The following is a 24,501-nucleotide window of genomic DNA, read 5'->3' as shown; positions in this document are numbered from 1 at the left end:
CCAATTCTGTAAATATTCATTTTAGGATTGGACACAGTAAAAGGAATCGCACACTATGAGTGTGGGGAATTCGCGATCTGTATTCTCAAGTGCCATCTTGAACGCTTAATCCCCTAGGGATTGAGTTTGTGACCATGGGTATAAATATGCCATCATGCCAACGACCTTTAACGATCGTGCATGCCCCACTATAGGCTTGTTTACCCTCCGTAGCAGGTTGAGCTGATCCGTCAGTATAAATTATACATTCATACTGGTCAATTCAGTAGGCAGAGGACATTCGTGTTCGTATTGTAGAAATGCTTGTGTTTTTAAATATGGATCAAAAACATATTCAACATCTGTTGCAGTAAGACAATTAAACCATTGTATCCATCTCGGATGTAAAACTTTAGCATTAGGAATGCTCGCGTTTTCGTTACTGCTTCTAAAGTAGGTTAAGGTGTTGCGACCATAATTAGTTTTCCCTTTTGCTACAGCAGTTTGAACACCTGTCAGAATTTTTTCTGTTGAAGTGAACTTCATTTCAGCTTGTGTGTACAAGTGTGATTTGTAAGCTACTGGTACTTTTTCACCTTCGTTAAAAGTTCAGTATGTGAATCCGCGTTGTCCTGGAATGATTCAGATCACTTAGTTGCGTACGTTCATGCGTGTTTGTAAATGTTTCGTTGCCAACCTGTCTGTTTGCAATGAACGCAACATTTCTGTGTGGTTTTGTGTCCAATTTACTGTTTTAAAATCAGGTTTGATTAATTTGTAGAGAGGTTTAACCCTTTCCGCCTAATTTAGAATGTAAGTTCTTCCGAAATTCAGGAATCCTAGAATTGACTACGTTTTTCAGCGTTTTTAGAGGCAGGAGCAGTGCACACTTTTCTAAAAAAGTTCGCTGCCATCCTTTTGCCTTCACTAGATAATTCATATCCTAGGAAAAGGGCGTTGGGGTGGGCAATTCTTGATTTCTTAAAATTTAATTTGTACCCCTCTGAGGCGAATCCAAGTATAATGGTGTTCACCCTGTTTAAGTGCCTATCCAAGTCATCGTCTGTTAGATGGATGTCATCGCCTCGTCATCATAAGTTTGTAGTAACTCTGTTACCCTTGCTGAGAATAACCCCGGACTATTCTTGAATCCTTGAAGGAGATAACAGAAGTGACGCTGTGACCCCCTTATTGAGAAAGCGGTCAAATACCCACTTTCCGATGCTATGTTTTGACAAAAGAAACTGTTAAAAATGTCTAATGTGGTTTTATATTTTTTACGCACAATGTTATTCATTAATGCTGTGCTGTGTGCATTTTGTACTGCAAATGTTTTGCAACAAGACTTTAGATATCTGTAATCCAAAACTAGACGATATATATTGTCTGGTTTGGAGGCAGGAAACAAAGGATTGTTCATTGATGAGGTGCAAGTTTTAATTACCCCTTGATCTAAGATCTCCCTGACCTGTTTATTAGCTTCTTGCTTAACTGGGTACTGCCTTTGTGCAGTTGGTTGATTTTGTAACTGGATTTTATGGTGAGGAGAATCCTCTTCCCATTCTACATGATTTTTATATAATGCTGGAGCTTGGGCGACTGCCCATTTCCTTGCTTAAGTATATTTTAAATGTGTTGGAATATGATTAGAGAAGGCTGGCATAATGATGTCTTCGCCCGTGTGGGCATTCCCTGAAAAATTCTGGTGGCCAGTCTTGTTCAGCTAGAAGAATGTCATAACCCTTAGGGCGTCGCCAAGCCAGCCAAGATGGTGGACGCACCTTCTTAGTGCTCCGTTCAGCTGCCCGTATGACAATGCTGAAACCCTGCCTAATGCCAGCTATCTAATCGCGGACAGAGTCCTGCCCCATCCGGATGCCCGCTGAGCCCCGATGGATCCCTTGAACAAGCTCAACCGAGCTCCAATGCCGGGAAAAGTCTCCCGCCCGAGTACCCCGACTCGGCCACAAAATGGCAGCGCCCAGTACCGATGCTCGGGTATAGAGCGATAACCTTGCAAAACGCCCGACTCCCACAGCGGAGACCCCTGCGGAAGTCCACGAGAACCACCAGTACCCCGTTGGGAGCAGTACAGGGGGTAACAGCTACATGGACGTCGGAACTCCACCGGCACCTAGACCCGGAGTCCCAAAATGGCGACACCCACCGGCCACAGACTCGGAGTTGGACAGTAACCCATACAGCGTCCAGTGCCCCTCCGAAAAAGCCGCGCTGTGGATGTAAAGTCATCACGCCCGGAGTTCGGTCTGCAGCTACGATCACCCGACAGTGAAGCCGGGAGCCAGGGCCCGCCTCCCACAGGAGGCGCGAACACAACATGGCGGCACCCATCGGTGGGTAAGATCTGTGGAGCGTGAGGGGGGATGTGACCCCCGGCCGGTTGATATCTGCAGTGAATGTCCCGGTAGAGCGGCCGAGAATTTGCCTTGTCTTCGTGAACGAGAGGGGTGCAGCTGATGCGTGGCGGGTCCGCAACTGATGCGGCAAGCTCCCGGGAGGTGACAAAGAGTGGCATTCGGGAGGGAGCAGAAACAGGAGGCCAAGAAGATCACGGGAGCCCCCCCCCAATCCACAACTAAGGGTGCAAATCTACCCCAGCAACCCCCTGGACACGGGACCACACGGGACTAAGCCCAACACACCCAGCAGTGACAAGACACCAAGGGCACAACAAAGATCTGAACACTTAGTCGGGAGGAGGGTGACCCCCCCTCAGGACCCTCTGCACGAGACCAATCGTGCGGTACACCTCCACGACATAACCTCAGTGGGCATCCAGAAGCACTTGCCGGGAGCACCAGGGGGCTGTGCAGGGAGGTGCCTGGTCGGAGGCTGGGATGTGTGGAAAAGGCTCTTGCCTGAAATAAAGGGAACGGAACGGACAAGACCCGCGCGAACCAGGGTAGCAGACCGAGGGGGAAGGCACCTTTAAATTACCGCACCATACGCGGTTACACACAGTTACAACAAGGTGGGCACCCACCACGCAACCAGCGGAGCCACCAAGAGGTACTCCTGGGACGGCGTGCAGGGTTTCTACACAGGTTGCGGTATCCTCCTACTGCAAACCATGGGACGGCAATGGACCACCACCACGATCGCGGGCCCAAAGACTGGAAGAACAAACTCTCCGACTCCTTCGGGGACAACCCAAGATGGAGATTCCGCGCAACCGCCATGTCGGCCAAACTCGATAAAGTACTGGCGGCAATAGAACACTCCCGAGTGACCATGGAAAGTAAATTCGGGGAGCTCGCCGCGGACATCAACCTATTACGGGACGGTCATAGGAAACTTGCGGACCGAGTGAGGCAATTGGAACAGACATTGCAAGTGATGGAACCGCAAGCACAAGTGCAGCAAAAAGCCATCAAAGAACTACAAGTCAAAGTGCAGGCCCTAGAACGAAAGACAGACGACTTGGAAGGCCGGTCACGACGGAGTAATATTCAAATTTTTAATCTGCCGGAGGGAGTGGAAAGGGACGGACCCCATACAATACATAGAGACATGGATCAGGACATTTACCCGAGCACAAGATCTGTCAACTTTCTTCTCAATCGAACGTGTGCACAGGGTCCCAGCTCGGAAGCCTCGCCCGGGATCCCCTCCCCGGCCGTTCCTACTGAAACTACTTCATTATCAAGACAGGGATACAATACTACGGGCAGCCAGACTCGCAAAGACACTCCGGGTGGAGGACAAGCAGGTGATGTTGTTCCCGGACTACTCCCAGGCGGTTCAACGGGAACGAGCCACGTTCCTAACAGTGAAACGCACCCTCCGCCAAAATAACATTCAATATGCTCTCCTGTTCCCGGCCCGTCTAAAGATTATCCACAAGAAGGCCACACACTTCTTCACCGACCCAACGGAAGCAGGGAATTGGGTGGAACAACATATTGGAGACCTAGCCAACCGACCAGACACGCAGACCCACCGATCCCGCAGTGGGCGAAGACAACAACCCAAACGAATTGCTCTGACACAGCTCAATCGACCATCCGCTCCCAATACCAGAAACTCCCCCGGCCTGGAACAAATAATCGCGGAGCGTAGAAAAGCTCTACAGGCTGCGGCAGAGGCCAGGCGCACGAGCGAGGGCTCAGCACATCTTCTCCTCGGAAGAGGAACTCAGTGAGACACATACATCCCGTGAAGGCTCATTGACACCACCTCTCGTGACTGCACAAACAGCTGACACTCTGATATGATGAATTTGGAGTCGACGATTAGGTAACTGGCAGAGCACCTCATGGTGACACGGCTTCTTCAATACCATCGGAAAGAAAGACACAGAAGGCACAACGGCAGATGTAATCACTTCTGCAGATTAAACTGGGCAGCGAAAAACACCGGCCAGCGTTGAAGGAACACATGCACCCCCCAACGTAACAAACTAGAGACACTGCGAGATGCACAGTTTGGACGTATTGTCTCGTACAATAGGCCCCATAAGTTGGGAATGTTTCCCGAACATTTTTGTACAGTTTCCCTTGTTAACCTACTATCCTAAGATCCTCAGGGGGGAGACTAGCCGGGATGGCACGAACGATGTGAAGAGTGGGGTCAGGGACTGGAGGAGTGGAAAAGATACACAATAACACACATGACAACAAGAGTCCCTAACACTGATTTCACCCTTCTTACACTGAATGTGCGGGGAATGCACACGGCAAGCAAACGCTACGCAGTATATGCCTACATAAAAAGGCAGCAGACACACATAGCTCCCCTACAGGAGACTCATCTGACATCAGTGGAGGCAGAACGTCTACGGAGGAAGTGGAGGGGTACAATATGCGCCACAGAGTATTCAGCGTACGCCAGGGTAGCGCTAGTTTGGATCAGACCAGGCACCCCCTTCAAGGAGCTAGTACATCACACCGACAAAGAAGGTCGGTTTGCAATGATCGGGGGATTGCTGGATGGTCAATCGGTGCTGATAGGTAGCATATACGCACCAAATGTAGAACAGGCTGCGTTCTGGGACCGTCTCGTGGGGACACTAGCTCAAGTCATACTCATCCCGTGTATACTGGGCGGCAATTATAACTGCGTTCTAGACACTAACCTAGACAGGTCCCGCCCCCGCCAGCGCATTCACTGATCCATAAACAAACAGAGCTCTTTAACAGGTGGGCAGAACACTGGACACTGATAGATGCGTGGAGAGCGCGCCACACTGCAGCCAAGATTTACTCTTTCTGTTCTATCCCCCATGACCTATGCGTGCGCCTAGACCGTTTTCTGTGCTCTGCCATCCTACTTCCCAAAGTACAGCACACAGATTACCTAGGTAGGGTCTCATCGGACCATGACGCACACACCCTGACGCTCAGATGGAAACCACAACACCCCCCTATACCAATGTGGAGGTTACCACTGGAGTGCCTCACGGATCAGGTGTTCAAGCAGGAACACGGAGATCATATTCAGGAGCACTTTACGCTGAACGCGGGGACAGCTTCTACACGATCACTAGAATGGGATGCCAATAAGGTGGTGGCGAGAGGGCAATGCATACAGACGGTGGTAGGGGTACGCAGAACACTTGATAGCATTACATGACACAGAGCAGACTCTGGCCACTCTCACGAAAAAAGAAGACAAGGGGGAAGCCACCATAGAGCAGGTAGCCACAGCAAAAACAGCATATGCTGCGACCCTAAGGGACCTCCACAAGTGTAATTTCAGGGTCTATGCCGCTAGAGTACATTGGGAGGGTAACAGGGGAGGGACATTCTTAACCTGGTTTTCCAGACAAGACCTGGAGATGAAGCCAATTACAGAGGTGAGGGATTAGGCGGGAAGACTCCGAAGCTCACAATCCGAAATATTGCAAGTTTTTTGCACCTACTATTCTACTGTTTATCGAGCACCGAGCCAAGATGACCCACACGCGATCGATACATTTCTACACCCAATGGCACTCCCACAGATCCCACCGGCGGACCAAAAACAGTTAGACAAAAGGATAACACCGGCGGATGTCCATCAGGCGATCAGAGCATTAGCCCGTAACAAAGCCCCGGGAATGGATGGCTTTCCCCTCGAATACTATAGCACATTCTCAGCCCAGTTAGTCCTGCACATGGTGACTATGTACAACGAGGCGCTTGATAGGGGTGAGTTACCGGGGTCCTTGAGGGAATCAGTAATAGTCACATTCCTGAAGCCACATAGGGACGCTACTCTCCCGTCCTCTTACAGGCCCATTACGTTACTCAATGTGGACTGCAAGATATTAGGCAAGATACTGGCGGACAGGGTTGCTCAAATACTACCTCCACTGGTCCACCCGGACCAATGTGGGTTTTTACCACGGCAGAATACATCACAAAATATACGAATATTGTTCCATATACAGGATACCACAGGGGGGCGGTTTCCCAATGCGGCCTGCCTCATACTGGACATCGAAAAGGTGTTCAATACTCTGCTGTGGCCCTATTTATTTGTAGTCTTTCAGAAACTTCACATTGGACCGGGACTGTTGGCATACATTAGGCTCCTCTATACGAGCCTCACTACACGGGTCAGAATGGGCAGATCTATCTCCCCAGGGTTCGTGGTGTAAAGAGGGACCAGACGGGGATGCCCAATGTCTCACCTGCTATTCGCCTTGGCAGTGGAACCTCTGGCGATCCGTCTGAGACTGGAGGGAGAGGACTGGGGAATTCCGCTCGCAGGCACGATACACTGTGTATCGTTGTATGCGGAACACTTATTAATTTATATACGTGATGCCACCCAAGACCTGACATGCCTCTGGAAGATGCTGGGAGACTTTTCAAAGGCTTCAGGACTCAGGGTGAACTGGGAAAAATCCACGATATACCCAGTAAGTCCCCACTTGGCCCCGTTTGAGGTACGGATTGGATCACAGTCCCTCGCATGGAACGGGGATGCTCCTAGATATCTGGGAGTGCGACTATTCCACACCCCTGAGGATTTGTATGAGGGGAATCATCGCAAGACATTGGCGGGGTTTCGAACAGCGGTGGGATTTTGGAAGAAGTTACGTTTGGCTCCCATAGGATGGGTGGCCATTGCAAAAATCATAATGGTCCCCCGTCTACTGTATCACTTTGCTAATCTCCCAGTGATTCCACCACGTTCCTTTTTCAAAGAGTTAGACAGCCTTCTCACGGAGCTGATTTGGGGGGGCGGCAGACACAGAGTGGCGTTGGCAACATTATACTTGCCCACGACAGAAGGAGGTCTGGGAGCACCGGCCTTTGAGGCATACTTTCTGGCAGCACAATTACAATGGTTATCGTACTGGACGGCGGGCGTTGCATGGGGGAGTCGGTTGCTGCAGAGGGCCCTGTACCGTTACCAGCACTACGTAGGCTATTGCAGCCTGGAACCAAACCGCCTCTCTCTCGAACACTACAGGTTTCAATAGCCCGTACCTGCATGATGAGAGTTTACCGATTGTCAAAAGACAAACCCCCATACTCACCGTTACTGCCACTTGTGGGCTTCCCCAGAGGAGACAAATATTACACGGAGGGTGCCCTACGAGTCTGGACAGAACTAGCAGTTACGGAAGTAGAGTCCCTGTTCGAAGAAGGGCAGATTAAGACATTCGCTCAAATGATTGAGCAATACAATCTTCCACCCGGACAATTTTTAATACACAGACATATCGTAGATAGCAGCCGACAGTTTTGGTGTCAAACCCTAGCCGCAAACTTCAGACACATATTCTGGGATTGCCCCACTATCTATGGGTATTGGGACAGGGTACACCGGACGCTGCTTTTTGGACTTCACGCGTTCTTTGTTTTCTGAGCGTCCTCTCTGTGATGAAGTCTGAAAGGCACGAGAGGAACGTGTATCAGTATCTTGATATCTATCAGGTTTTCTTAAATTATCCCTATTCCTGAGGTTATACCTCCTTTAAAAGGGCTCCTTTTGAGGAGACCTACCCCAGGAATTAGAATGCTTCTCTTTAGAAGTTTGTTTTCTATTTTACCACTTCCTTTTAGAAGTAGTAGCAGTGTTTTTAGTAAAGACCCTTTCAGGACAGTCAGACAGTTGCGGTTTAACTGGTTTACCACCCAAACTGTCTCTAATTCCTCATAGGAGTTTGTAATTATTCCGGCTAATTCCTGTGGTTGCTCAGTTACATCAAATTCCCTTAATTTGTTGCGGATCACCACCGATTGCTGCTTCTCCTTTAATATTAGCTAATATTATTGTTGAGACCTGTTTGAAATCTTTCAGTAGTTTCATACCCAAATTTAATGCAGGCTCTGCCCCATATCTGTTTCAGGACGTCTGGTATTACCGCCATGGATGGAACACCATGTGTTTTAGTGTAGATAGCAGCAAAGACTGAACCCCAAGTGGTGCTGTCCCCCAGATGTGGTGTGATCCCCATTGGTAGACAGATTGTTAAAATTCTGTGTTTCTCATGAGGGCTAGTATTAGGAAATACTGCTTTGATTGTAGTAATATTTTGAGCTATCCAAAATGAAATTTGTTCACCTTTTGCAGGTAATTTACCTGTTTCTGAGTCTAAAATCTGTGGTGTGATTATCTTTGTATTCCCCTGGTAAGAGTTATGTTGTGGAATTACTACAGGTGGTTGGACTGTAAAAGTCTGTATTACATATTGAACCAATTGTCTGTTAATTTTTATTAACTCTTTGAGTTGAGTTAGTAACTCTTCATTTGACATTTCTTCAATGTCAGTATGTGGTGTATAGCTAGCTAAAATCGGCCATCTACCTAGTGGACTGAGCCTGCTAATGTGATTCAAATGTTTTAGGGCACCTTTAAACCAGAGCTCATGCTCCTGGTATGTTAGTGGAATCTCAATATCCTCGAAAGGAATGTATTTCTCTTGTGGATCATCTTTTTTGTAAAAGTGAAACGTGTGTTGCTGGATTTGCTTCTGGGAAGACTATCTGTGAATAGAATACCTCTGTCTGGTGATATTCATGTGCCTCTATCACTAAAACTGCCCTACCACCTCTTGATGTTAGGCCATGTTTTATAAGTTTTATAATGATGGCTTTCCTTAAATTTGGAGGAATGACTACAGCATTCTAATCGGTTTCTTGGAAATCTGTAATGTTAAAAGCTGGTCTGGCGTATTCGCCTGCAGCTCCAGTCGAGTTCTCCTCGTTTTCGGTCATTTTTGTTTAATGAAAGTTTGCAGAGCAAGTTTTAAGGGAACAAAGATAAGGTGCACAATATTTTGGAACACTGTATCCTTCAAGGTTGAACAAACCAAAAAGCTAATACATAGGAGTTTTTGTACTATTCAGCTATGGCGGATATTATTCCTTTACCCACTCCAGACCTCTATTAGTGTAATATCAGAAAAAGGGGTCTCTGAGAAAAGCACGACTGAGTTACTTTAGTATCTAGCGTTAAATTAGTGCCTTACCAAACCGTTGGGCGCCATGTAGTGTAGTTCCTATATTCCCAATAGGCTCTGCTCATTGGAATAATATACACTATAGATTTGACATAGGACTGAGGTCAGTATGTCTCTATCGAGTATACTAAACTTAATTGTGTATGTGCCAGCTAACTCAGAGGTCACTAAAAACGTTCTCGAATAAACAAGAAGGGATTTGTTTCTTACAACCGCATAAACATGACAACTTTCTTTCCCCTAGAACCAGAACAATATCTTCTGAGTCATGGATACAGTAGATAACTAGTTCACTCAGTCAATTATGCATGCTTCGTTTCTACAGAGTTGCACAGAAATAGAGAGACGGGCATTTCAATAAAAGGATGTATTGAACAGTCCTTTTTCTCATGCAAGAGAGGTGAACTGCTACAATCATTAGACAGAATGCGAAGTATAATGTTTACAGCGTAAACAGTAATATAAAATAATACAGTAATAGCATTGTCTGTTGCTATGACATATATAAAAATTCATAAATAACACAGGCTAAAATACTCAACTGGTGCTTCTAAAATACGCCTACCCCTGTGTACCTAACCTAGGTCTAGTACGAAGAAAGAAGTGGGTGTTTGTCTTTAGCATAGGTTTAGTTCTGCCAAGAATTGCCAAAGGTTTCCCTAGGCTCTAATCAGCTCCATACCTTAGAATGAGAGGTTGGTATCTTTGTCTCGGGACTCGATTTCCCAACACCCCGCAAGGGGAGTCAGAAACACTGGAGCTGGATTTCTCAGCAGGAGGATGACCGCTTCTGATCAGTGCGTCAGCTGGAGAGTTGGCTTCCATCGGCACTTGCTGTAGCGAGCTACGTCGTGCAAGTAGGTAGTCGAACTGCACCGAACCACACCGTGCTTTGCCATAGCAACTGAAGGTATATTTATACCTTCGAGGTGTTTTAGGAATGGCAGTATTGACGTAAAGTCAGGCATGTGAACGTCATGAATGAACCACCTACGGAATAGATGATGATGCATAATAACGGAGTTCTTGGAGAAATCAATATCCAAGCAAGGGGAAGTCCCTAACAGCTTAAGAGCCTGGTTTTCCCAGACCTCGTTGTGACGTAGATTAATGGATGGAAGTAGCCATGCCTGTATTTGGTTAGCATGGACTATGCCTAAATAAGGACTGGATATCCATGCCTATATAAGGGCAATGTGAAATATACCTATGTAAGGGCATATATCAGGAAATGCATACGGAATCTAAAATCGAACACCACACAAGTATCCAACAGTTACCAGAATACCAGAAGCAGAATGGATTTTACTTCTATCAGTACTCAATTCTTGAAATAAAGCATAAAGTGCCGAACATAATCTTTTTTCCTGACTTTCCATAATTTCACCATAAACATCTTCAAGATAAAATATAATGTTTAGAATAACATTACCATAGCAGTTGACACCAGAAGCATTTTCTAATGGGTATCCGACAACATCATCACTTGTTTGTATTTTCTGCTTCTTTCCATCTTTTCTTTTCTCTTGATCTTCTTTCTGCTTTTCAACCATGGTTGATTCTTTAACACGTTTCTCATAAATAGGATATCACCTAAACTTGGAGCATAAAGCCTTCTCAAACGATAATATTCTCTTACACAATTAACATCAGCACTAACCTTGTTCTCATCAAAATCAATTAAATACAAACAGACAACATTCTAACTCAAGATAATGCAACATACACCATTCCCTCTTTAAACACAGTTCTTCATTTTCCAAAGCATTATCTACACTTAAACCTTGAGATTTATGAAGTTATTGCATATGCTAAACGAAGTCTTTTACAAGCAAAAGACGTGCAGCAGAACGTGCACTCTCTTACCTCTGTATTCTGATCAAATTTAACTTTTAAGAATTCAAATCCATTACTATTTTGATATTTCACAAAATCAACAACTGTCCCCATTGCTCCATTTACTAAACCTTCTTCTGCATTCAGATTACTCTTCAAAATTACCCGACAGTTTAAACATAAACATCTAAATGTTTTTCTATGCAAGCAGTTTTTGATACAGATTTTTCCAAAGAATAAAATTTAGTCTGCAATTTTTCGGATAGAAGAATTGTTATTCCTTGATACTTGGTTTTTATCAATAGCTTCAAAGTGAACTATTTCTTGATTTTCCAATTTCATAAGCTCTCTGCTAAATGTATAATACTCTAACACTGTAGTCATTAAGCAAACTATATACTTTTTTTCTTTCATTTTCTTGTACATTACTTCTGCTGGTGTGTTTTCATTTGTAAACAAGTTCCTTAGTAGACAACTTTGAAAAGCTTGTTTACCATGTTTGCTTAGAACACCAATTCTTACATCTTTTAGAATATTTGCATAATTTTCATCTCTTGCTTGCATATTTAGAGTGAGTTATTTATATTCAAAATCTAACCACAGATTCACATTTAAAATACTTCCCAAAGATTTCTTAGTGTCTTCATGTAGAGGAGTTGTATACACTGGTTCTCCTTTTACAGGGGTTAGTTGTAGTAGATCTCCAAATACAATTAAATGTTTTCCTCCGAATAGAACGCCGTAATCTGTTTTTAATACTTGTTGCATTCTTAAGTGTACAAAAGCAAGTATTAAGTTTGAGACCATGCTCACCTCATCAATAATTAAAAGTTTCCTTTTCTTCAGCACTGTTGACCCTTCATAAGAAGCTTCTCGAGACAGCTTCTGATATTCTAATTTATTATCATGCTCAACTGGTAACATCAGTAATTTATGCAAAGTATCTCCTTTAACATACATTGTGTGCAGCTAATCCAGTTGGAGCTGGTACCACACAACATAAATGTGAACCAGTAGTTTTTTAAGATAACTGGTCAAAACTTTAATTAAAAAACTTTTACCTGTCTCAGCTCGACCACTGATTTACATCAGAAGAAGTTGAAAAGATGAACACACACATTCTTTTTTTTCATGCAACAAACCATGTTCTTTCCGTTCTCTCACTTGTACATATATTTCTTTCTATTCAACATTTACTTCTTCTTCTAAGTTTTCCAATGTAGTATTCTCCTTGTGTGCTTTGCAACTTCGTGCATAGCAATCGCTGCTTCATTCGCCAGTATTGGTTGTCCAAGAGGATCTTGACTACATGAACCACTAGTCTGACTATCTTGAGAACTTTCATTAGCTATTTCAGCTGTATTAGTCTTTTCCTTTTCAACTTCGTCATTCAACATTTTTAAATACGTAAGGAAAATTGTACATGCAATGCTATCTTTACATGCATTAAAAGAATCTTCATAGCAGTCATACTCACCAAGTAATTCACTTTCGCTAAGCCATGGTTTAAACAGTTAGAGAAGTGCTAAATAGTAAAATCCTCGCTAATTTGGAGTTTCACAACTGAGTTTCTTGTGGTTTATAAGATTACCCTTTGCATGTTTTACTAAACAACCATGACATCCAACTACTGCATATTTTCCTCCTTTTAAATTCTGTTTAACATTTCTTTTGAAGCTATAATGTTGAAGTACTTCATACAGACATAGCTGTTCCAGATGTTGACTCCTTTTCGGATAGTATGTGTCCAACATATTAGTTTTAAGAATGTCTGTCCAGTCTGGTTCATTTACTGCTAATTGTTCAATTTCTTCAAATAATTTTAACACTCTATTTTGTTTGCAGGCAAGACCTAAACTTACCCAAATGATTCCTCGTGACATTGAATATAAACTTGAAGAGCACAAGGGGTCTGAACATTCATAGGACCCAATTTCCAGGTGGGAAAGCATTTTCAAAGTAAAGCTGTACAATTTTTTGCTAAGGCTTTTCTCTTATGCAATTTCTTCCCACATTTGTTTCATATCTGTTTTTTCTGATTTTGTTATGTATGATATAACATAACGTGCAACAGCAATTAAGTTATTTGCAGCATACTGGATGTCCATTCCACATTTTTAAAATGACTGGATTGTAGTCATTGATATACTTTGACACTTCTATTCTTTTTAAGTTGTATGTATTCTTTGGAGATTTCCGAGTTATTATGTGCCTTACAGAAGAAAAAAAAGTATTTACTCTTCCTTTACAAATGACTGGACTTGTCAAACCAAACCGACATTTGGTGTAAAATGTTCCTTTAGACTTGTATTTTCTTCTGCAGTACTTTCCACAACGGTGACTTTGGAAACGTAAAACTTGCTGTCTCAAGCTTCTATCTCCTTCTCGTGGAATCTCACATGTCACATACTGTATGATGAAAGACAATACTGTTTCATCAGAATCATTTACAAGTTTAGGTGCATCCTTGATCCATAGTAGCATATGTATTTGAGATGCACCTCTTGCTCGATACTGCTTTCTCCAAAAGAAATCGGTAACTTCTCTCAGAGGTGGATTATTTTTGTTGCAGATAAGACATCATAGCTTGAAACCTATGATAAAAATATATGTACACATTTACAGGATCCAATGAACACAGTTCACCAGGAGACTTTATTTCAACATTTTTTATATTGGAATTTGCTTCTCTTAGAAACTCAAGCAGCAAATCTTCCCATGCATACTCTGCACAGCTAAGAGTGACAAACCATGTTGGTTTACCTGTTACGTAACATACACTTGAGTTCTCCATGACGACAATACCAATACTCATTTGATCCACGTTGACATGCAATCAAATTGATTAACTGTGCTTCTGAATTTTCATCTGTTTCTTGAACTTTCTCCACAAATTCTTTTGCAGAAAGAAGAGATTGATGAACTCCAGTTTTAAGTATGTGGTTCACTGCATACGACAGAGAAGACAGATCACTTCCAAATAAAAGGTGAAATATGTATGGAATGCACTGTCGAAATCTAGGATCTTCAGAATATAATCTTGTTGACTGATATTCTGAAGCTGGAATCGGTACAGGTCGGTCATCATATCGTCCACCTTCTCCAGTAGGAAACAGCTGTGGAAAACAACGAGCTTCCAAGCTTTTCTCCCATACACTCATTGGAGTTCCCTGTGCTGTTTTCATTTGAAATAACTTAATGCTGCTTCCTATTACTTCTTTTGAATGCAAAGGACATATTGCGTAATGTTCATAAATCTCTTCAGTCCTTGACTTGTCCACTTTCTCTATTTGACCACTTCAAATTTCAGATTCATCTTCTAAAGTTATAACATGTTCATCCACATTTACAGTTTTGTAACAAATATTGTTCTTTATAAGATATAAGGAAGCCTTTTCAACTTTATTAACATCCAAAAATTCTTGCCATATTTTCTGACTCTTTGTTGGTACACCATTTACTAGAATGACTGCTGCCTCATTTTCCTCTTTCTCTCCAGCAATAGTTTCATTATTTTTCATTAACTCCAAAGGTAAGTACACCACTCTTCCTTTCAGCCCTCTTTGCAAGTCTGTTGGTGGCAGTTTACTTGTTTTAGGCTCAATCCGAATGATAGTTTGAAAAGGATGATCAGATTGAATTATAACCGACTCATATGTATTCAATTCTGCCAGTTCCTCCAGAATAGCTACTAATTCTAAGTTATTATGTCCTGCTCTTGCAGGCACTTTTTTCTCTTCTAATTTGTTGTAACAATATTTACATGTATGTTGATCACTACCTAACTCAAATCGACCTTCCACCAACATGTAAGTTGCAAATTCTTCCAACTTTCACTTTTCAAATACAAGTTCACATTCCTAGTTTGACTTTTATAATGAGTATGCCGACAACAAACACAAACCTAGTTTGGTATTTCAGAGCACACAACATTAAACTTTCCAATTTTTTCTTCAAACTGATCAGTGCTAATCACTTTCCCATGTCCTCCAACATCTGTAATTGTCAAACTTTCACTTTATATGGACTGCTCTTCTGAACCAAAATATTGCATTTCAATATCATCTCATTTTTTTTGAACATCTGATAAAGAACCATGTAAAAGACTTATTCAGTTCACTTAAACATAATGCAGGACTTTTTACATAGTACAGTTTTCTTATAAACTACCGCATTTCTGAATGGTGTACTGCTAACATCCTCAAGTGATGAAAAACACTTTTACACACTTTTCTTGAAAGACGAGTCCGAGAATATCCATGCTTCTCAGTATATTTTCATACATTACATGGATCTAGTCCTTGTAACAACTTAATCTTCTGTTTAATACTTTTCTGTGTATATTCTCGTAGCAAATTTTGCATTATATCAATATATTCCTGTTGAATACTTCATATATTGCTACAACCCCACTTATACACAGGAGCTTGTGTATGTTTCCCTTGCACTTCTTCAGCTATTAACTCTTCTGCACTTTTACCAATCATTTCCTCTTTTGGAAGGGATAACCATCCTGAACTTCATAGCAATGACCTCCAGTATCAACTGCAAATGGTAAACTATTTTCCTGGAAGTAACTTTACTTATTAAAAAAAGGCTCACTAGTAGAAGTCTGTTTCCAATGTCCACTAAAGATTTTGCAAAACTTGGTTCTGTTCACAAGTCTTTGTCTTCTACTTTTCTCTTTCAACACTTTCATTATTTTACCCAACACTTTGATCCTCTTCAAAATCACAATGAATAACTTCTGTTTTAAATTGAAAGCAGTATCCACTATACTTTCAATACGCTGCTTCTGTTTGAATTGCAGCACTTTCTTTTTATATTTGCAGCATATTTTTATTAAATTCTGAATCACCCTAGTTCGCAAAAAGTTTGACAAGTTTCTTGAAATAGTTTGTCTCTCTAGGTACCACATACTGTTTCTTTATCATGTTTTCTTTTCCTGGTATTTGAAATTGAAGTCTGCTTCTTCTTACTTGAAAAATTCTTCTTTTTGCTTTGTGTGATGTTATTTTCATTAAATGTTCGTAATATTTTTTCAGAAATGGTCTAGTGTTTTTACCAGAAGAAACTGTTTGTGTAGTACTCATTGTTTTGGAATTGAAAATCTTTTCTTTTGTATGTATATATATATATATATATATATATATATATATATATATTCTTTTCTCTTTCCTTTTTTTAAGTTCTTGTAGGCAATTTTAATCCAAACAAAATAATTTTCTGAAAAAGAAAAAATAGATTCAATTATTTTTTACATCTGGTCAATATGTTAAATTAATAAAATACAATTACATAACTAATGTCTACGGCTTCCACAGGAAGTGCTGCTGTTTAATTATTTACATACACATTTACAATTTATATGTAACTGCACTACCTCATACTTTTGTATTGTATTGTATTGTATTTATTGCTTATTAAGCGCAACTGTCACCCCCAAGGGTATCCTGGCGCTGAGACCGAACCGTGCATCTATTAAAACAGCTACATTACTCTGGGAAACAGGTAAGTTTTGAGGCTCTTTTTGAAAGTGAGCAGATCAGGGCAGCTCCTTAATGCCAGGGGGAGAGTGTTCCACAGCGTGGCAGCCGCGAAACTAAAAGCGCGACCACCCATTCTCGTTCTATTAATTTTAGGGACTTTTACCAAGAACACCGAAGATGATCTTAAAGGTCTGGCTGCCTGATACCAGAGGAAGAGAGTCTGAAGAGGTATTGGTCCCAGTCCATGCAGGGCCCTAAAGACAAGGCAGAGAGCCTTAAACGCAATTCTCTGCTGGACTGGAAGCCAGTGTAGATCGGCCAAAGCTGCCGATGAGGAGGCGGACCGTGGTCGAGACAAGGCCAGTTTAGCGGCCATATTCTGTATCCTTTGGAGCTTTAGGATCAGAATCTTCGGGGCACCCAAAAGTAGTGCGTTGCAGTAGTCAATCCTACTGAGAATGGAACTACGCACTACCTCAGCTCTGGAGCCCCGAGGAAGAAGTGGCAGGATTTTCCGTAGAGCACGGAGCAGACCCATGCATGTTGCTGCTGTTTTGTTTACGGAGGCATCGAGCTGCAAATTGGGTTAGAATAGAACTCCCAGGTTTCGAGCTGACTCTGCCGCCTCCACCGATCCCGGGATGGACACTGGCCAGAAATCTACCGGTAGTGTACGGGAAGTTCGGTCCAAGGAGCAGTGGAGTACCTCCGTTTTTGATCCGTTGAATTGCAACGCATTGGCTCGCAGCCATGCTGCTGTGGCTGCCATACAGCGGTGAAAGACATCCCTTGAAATAGTCTCAGAACCCTCAAATGAGAAAATCAACTGAGTGTCATCGGCATAGTTGACAACAGATATGCCGAATGACTTTATCAGTGCTATCAAGGGACGGAGATATATGTTGAATAGGATCGGACTAATTGCCGATCCTTGAGGGACTCCCTGTTTCACCCGCCTAGTGGCTGATCGAAAAGGTGGTAATGCCACGGCTTGTTGTCGGTTGTCCAAATAGGACGTGAGCCAGTCTAGGGCCAGGCCGCACACTCCCGCACTCCGAAGACGGCCAAGTAGAACTTCATGGTCCACCGTGTCGAACGCGGCCGACATGTCAAGTAGCACCAAGAATGCAGACTTGCCCTTGTTGACTCGCGTTCGCAGATCGTCCAACACGGTGACCAAGGCCGTCTCGGTGCCGTGCGCTGGCCTAAAGCCATATTGTACAGCATCCAGACACAGATTTGTTTCTAGGAAGTTGGATAAGGCTCTTGTGACCCATCTTTCAAGGACTTTGATCGCAAATGGTAATAGCGAGATTGGCCTATAATTGGCCGCACAGAGAGGGTCCAGAGAAGCCTTTTTCAACAGAGGTGTTACAATGGCCAACTTCCAGCTGTCTGGAACTGACGCTGTGGTCAACGATTGACAGCAGATGGAATGCAGCGGAGGGAAAAGCTCATCTTGAAAGGCCTTCCAGATCTTGTGAGGCATGGGGTCCAGCGGTGATCCTGACGATACACTGCTTGCTAGGATAACAAATTCCTCTAACGAGGGAACGGGAAAGCTGGACAGCTGAGGCATACCTTCCTTGTTAGGTACCCAATTGGAGTCCATGTTGTCAGACGGGTCCAGAGGAGGGACTGCGGTTGTTACCGATTGTTCGGAATTTTTCAGTCCAGTCAGGATAGTCCTGATTTTCTCCTCAAATGCAAGGGCCAGCGAGTCGCACAGTGCCTGTGAGGCCGGGATAGTAGACGCCATGCAAGGCGGGTCAGACAAGGTCTTGACCAGTCTGAACAGGGTCTGAGATTTGTTAGAGGCCTTCGCCAAAGTGTCTTCCAAAAACTTGGCTTTTGCGGTTCTTAACTGGGCCTTGTATTCGTGCAAGGCTGCTTTGTACGCTGCCTTATCCTGCTCCCTATATCCTCTCCTCCAAGTGCGCTCCGCCTGTTTACAGCGGAGTTTGGAGTGCCCTAATTCTTCGCTGAACCAGGCGTTTAGGCCCCTGGGCCTGTCTCTTACCTTGCGTAAGGGGGCCAGGTCATCAAGAGATGATACAATATGCTGGCAAAGAGAGGCGTAGCTCTTATCCACATTCTCCTCCATCTGAAAGATTCCCGGTAGAAGTGTGGGTCGAATCGGTTCCCTAAGGAGGCGACTCCATTGCCGATTCAGCTTCCTGCTGGTCGATTTATTGGGTCTCCAGGGGGCAGGCATAAGGAGGGACAGGACAATCATAGAATGATCTGTCCAACCCTGGGCCTCGACCTTATCTACCACAACCAGGTTCTTATCTGCAAATACCAAGTCTAGTATATGTCCCCTATCATGGGTGGGTACCTGAACCAGTTGAGCAAGTTGGATGTTGCTACATGCTTGACACAGTTCTCGGAAGGCCAAATCATGGGGGCCAGAAGGCCAAAGGTTGAAATCACCCAGTACTAGAAAATTGGTATGCGAGTTCGAGAGGTCGTAAATTAGATCAATCAGAGATTGAAGGGCTGTCGTAGGCAAAGAGGGCGGTCGGTAGCATAAAAGACCTGCTACTAAGGTACCTCCTTGAGCCGCGATGGAAAAGCCCATAAGCTCAAACCCTGCTACCTTCGTAGTCACCAATTCGGTCAAGGATATAGAGTCTCTGAAGATGTAGCCTACCCCACCACCCCTACCCGAGATGCGGGGGGTGTGTCTTATCAAATAGCCTGGCGGGCACGCCCAACCTAATTCCATGTCACAGTCCTTCGTGGCCCACGTTTCAGTCACGAATAGAATATCTAGCTGTGACGATTCAATTAATAAGGCGGTCTCAGCGTGGTGCTTTATCAAAGAGCGAGCGTTCAACAAGCCGCAAGACAATGTCTTATGCGGGGTGAGGATGGGCTCGGGTTCTAAGTCCACAGTGGAAGCAGGGCAGGGGTATGCAGGGGCAGGAGCGCCAGAGGCGCCCGGGACGCGAACGGGCGCAAACGGGCTTACCTCTGGCGCACCTCCGGCGCATCTACGGCGCCTCCGCTGCACGCATCCTAGTTATAGTATTACACCGAGCGGGCTTCCGGCTGCTCGAGCCTCTAACCCAACCAATATGGCGCCTGAGAATGTCTCAGAGCGTCACTACCTACCCAAGATGGCGGACGAATCACCAGGACCAGGGACCCCTAACTCAGTCTCGCAAACGCGGCTTGTGGGGGCACAATTTAGATGCAGGTAAGCCTATCTAATCCCCAGGTGACAGCAGTAGCAGCGCTTAGATTTAAACAACGGCAGAATACAGCTGCGCAATTACCATGACGCAAATTTAAAAGTATCGAACAGTGCAGGTTTTAAAAACAGGAATCCGAAGTAATGCGCGTGATGTCAGGAAAGGTCTGAAAGACGAGGGCTAGGAGCAGCTTTTATAAGCTCTCCAAGTGCGGGCTTCCGGCTGCTCGAGCCTCTAACCCAACCAATATGGCGCCTGAGAATGTCTCAGAGCGTCACTACCTACCCAAGATGGCGGACGAATCACCAGGACCAGGGACCCCTAACTCAGTCTCGCAAACGCGGCTTGTGGGGGCACAATTTAGATGCAGGTAAGCCTATCTAATCCCCAGGTGACAGCAGTAGCAGCGCTTAGATTTAAACACCTCTATCACCTCTATGCCGCACCCCACAGCATTTCCCCTGCAACCCACTTCAAACAACTTTATAGATAGTATTTTTTTAAATTGTAATCTATGTACTTAGGATGATATTATCAACCAAACAGCACACACAAAAATTACCATTATTAGCCTAACAATTGTATCTACAACTCTACATACATAAAATTCCACCCAAAGCTTTAAGTGGGGGAAGGGGGGGTCTGTGGGGGTCTGAGCAATGGCAGTTTATTTTTTGGGGCCTTAAAACGGGGCTCTATCGGGCTCTATTTTTGGGCCTCGCAAAGGTAGTCCATTGTTTTTTTTAAATTATTGGACTGCAGTGAGACTGTGAGAGTATGCACATTGCTCAATACTGAGAAGTGGAGACATAATGCCAGGTGAGTCGCGTTGTACGAGAGCCATTTTCTCTCAGGATTTCCCTTCTCTTTTTGCAGCACAGTTGCAACATCATTGTGGGGTGATTAGCAGGGACACCACCAGGCGCGCAAATCACATTGCCCCGGACTCCCTGAGACAGCTTCCTGTGCACGCACACAGAGCCGCACCCAAGTACTTCACAGGTCTTCAAAAGACCATTTGCTTGTAAATGAGGCTCTGTTATTTTCACCACTTTTTAGAGCACCTACATCCCCACTCTGCCTATTGCTGAAAGAATTAGCCTCCCCCTAAATTTCGCTCTGGTTATGCCTCGGGAGACGACCACAGGCAGCAAACTTAAGCACGACACTGCTCTGACCTTTCACAGTGTCTTGTTTTAGTGCTACAAAAATACACGCTTTGCCTGGCTCACTTAGTTCTCACACCCCCTCTTTAATATGAAGATAGTAGCTTTGGAATTACCTATATATTCCTATACTGTGCTTCACATGGAAATATAGAAGTTCAGGTTCTCCCCACCCCAAATTAGCTGTCTGGTATACTCTCTCAAATGTAAGAACTACAGGTACTCCGTATCTGTCACTTACGGCCAGTTTAAATCAGTGTTCCTATATAGAAATCGGCAAAACGTTATGTTTCTAAATTAACATCTTACACTGAAAAGCTGCTTAACATTTCTTTCGCTGGATCAACCTTTGTTTAAAAAACCACCAAAGAAGGGTGGTGAACTATGGTCTACAACAAGCAACTGAAAGCTTTCTTGTTCTTTATCAGAAACATATTCTTGTCAATGCTTATTGCCTACCTTTTCGCCCCCTTAAGAGGCTGGGTGGATGAGTATAATACACTGTATTTAGGATCGGGCGGAGGATACACTGAAATAAGGACGGATAGTTGAATAAAGAACGAGTGGATGGATGGATGGATGGATGAATGAATGGATAGCTAGCTAGCTAGATGGATGGAAGGATGAGTGGATGGATGCATGGACCAGTACTTGGGATAGACGGATAGACTGATAGATGCATAGAATTGATTCTGGAACAGATGTATGTATGGATATATGGGCGTATGTCTGGATGGATGGCACAGTGCTTACCATAGGCGAGTGGGCTGATAGATACATAGCATAAGTGCACTGACCGATGTATGTAGGTAGAAATGTATGGATGAATTGAAAAATGGTTGGATGGCGCACTGCTTAGGATGAATGGATGCAGGGCTTTAAGTGGGCCGGGTCTCCACACCAGCAGTTTTTTTGAGGGAGCCCTAAAACTGGTCTCTATTGGGCTCTATTTTCGGCCCTCACAAAGGTAGTAGATTTTCTTTTTTTTTTTATTGGACTGCAGTGAGAGCATGCACATCGATGTGCGCATGCTTATTTTGCTCACTACTAAGAAGAGGAGACCTCATGCTAGGTGAGCCATGTTGTAGGAGGAATGGAAATCCTTAACCCCTTCCATGCTCATGACGAGCTCAGCTCGTCATGCAGTACACTGGTCGTGTGCTGATGACGAGCTGAGCTCGTCATGAACAATGGGATTTGAAAAATGTAAGCACCCAAGAAGAATTACCTCAGCATTGATGTGGTTAGAGAAGAGTGTGTTTTCCGAAGGTAGTATAATTGAAGAGGATTTCCTTAAGCACACAATGCTAGTTATCTTGATTTAGACCACTCCCCTACTTGGATAGCCCACACCCCTTCAAAGGTGTTTGCCCCGTGCCTTTTAAAGCACCCCCAGTTTTTTCTCCCAGTTAAAGCCCTGACTACACTTTAGTAACAAAGAAATGGTCAAAGCTTCCATTTCAATCTACAATGGCACAAAGTTTCATAATTTGCCATCAACGCTGGCAGCCTTCTACCAAAGTGCAAGAGTGTCTATCAGCCAGTGGCGGCTGGTGACATTTGAAAGTGGTGGGTGTAACATTATAGTGGTACTGCACTGCGGCGAGCAAGTATAGCGAGCGTGCTTGAACAAACTACTGGGGATTTGGGGGTTCCCCCCAAGAAAATTTGGAAAAAAGAGTGGACAAACGGTGCATGTTTAAGCACATTTGAGGAAGCACTGTGTAGTATTTGTCTTCCTGCTGCTCAGCTAGAATGCATGTGTTGTGGAATGTTGGATGAATGGAATGTTAGAGGTTTGTGAATGTCAGTTGGGTGAGGGCAGAGCAGCAGGACAGCTGCTCCTGATGGGGTTTTCTTGTTATCTTTTTATCTTATCAACATCTTAACTTAATAAAGCAACTTACTTAATTTACATGGAAATACCGACATCATTTTGATTACTTCATTTGGCGATTGTTGGGAAGAGGAATCTACGAGTGCAACTTTTAAGAAAAAGATTGAAATGATGAAGAGAGGTCCAAGTTGAGGGAAGTGAAACTGGACTGAAACCGAAAAATGAAGAAAAGATAACTTGGAGGTAAATGACTTTTAGGTTTTATCGTACAAATGACTTAAACGTTGTCTGGCACAAAAGGAAAAAACCCATCAGTGACCCTGCCATCGGTCGCCCTAATACCCAGAGGTGCCAGAACAGCATTAATCAAGGGCTTAAAATCAGCTTATTTGTAGTTTAAATGAAGTTCGGGGGCAAGGATAAGTCGAGCCTCGGTGGAGAGTGAAGGATTAATAACTGCCGCTCTGTTGTTTATTTATGATCGGGGCAAAAATCGGGCTCACAGAGTAGTACAAGCTTATGGAGAGTGTAGGATTTGACTCCCGCTCTGCTGTTTATTTGTGTTCGGGGGCAAAATCGGGCCTCAGAGAGAAGTGCGAGCATATTACCTGCCATTGTTGGGTCAGATGTTTAGGAGCAAAGATCGAGCCATGAATTAAAATATGAAGTGTCATGAGTTTAACTACAGCTGAACTGTAATCGGCTTGCGGTTCGGGGGCTGAAAATCGAGCCTCGGTGGAAAGTGCAAAGGGTTGATATGTTCCACATAGGATTGTACACAAGTGGGAATTGCGCTTTTGTGATACCTATGCTGCTCATGTGATGTACTGGAAGTGAGCAGTGAAGTGATACGACGCTTTGGTGATATTTTAACATTTGAGTGAAGGTTGAGGAAACGATGCAGGGGAAAATTTACTGGAAAGATCAACATTGGAATAAAGTAAAGTACATTTTATTGTTATGACCGTTAGCATAAGCAAGGAGAAGTAACGATTACCGTTTCCATTTCAAAATCTGCACAAGACAGGTTTTCCTTCACAGCGAGGATCGGCGTCATCCTCTGTGACGACTTATCACCTCGCAAAATTATTTGGCCCATGTGCGTGCCGTGAACCACCCGACTTTACGTTGTTGTGCGTGCCTCCATTTTGATAGTGGAAAAATAAGGCATACATCGTAGGGTAAAGGTTTTTGCCAAGGGTGTTATCAGAAGGTTGTTTTCGAGAACCAGGTACTGTCATCTCTGTTATGCTTATTTTGACAACTGACTTTTGGGAAGTTAAGCAAGGAAAAAAAAAGGAAAAAATGGCAAGGTGGACGGAAGAAAAACGTTTTGAAGGGTTATATAGGACTAAGATTTGGAACTGGTTTCAGGGCCCAGCAGTTACAAGAATTGCTCCATGGTCTTAGGAATTGAAGCGGGACGGCGTACACAGAGGAAGCTGTGGAAAATTATATGTCGCAGTTACAAGACGATGGTCCCAGTAACAGTGGCGGCTGAGAGAGACCATGTTTGGGGCAATGACCAGGGACAATAATTGTTATGGAAGCATGAAGACGGGGTGGAAGAGCCAACGTC

This window comes from Lissotriton vulgaris, chromosome 7, assembly GCF_964263255.1.
Source record: "Lissotriton vulgaris chromosome 7, aLisVul1.2, whole genome shotgun sequence".
Lineage (NCBI taxonomy): Eukaryota > Metazoa > Chordata > Amphibia > Caudata > Salamandridae > Lissotriton > Lissotriton vulgaris.
Note: the sequence above shows the minus strand (reverse complement) of the source record.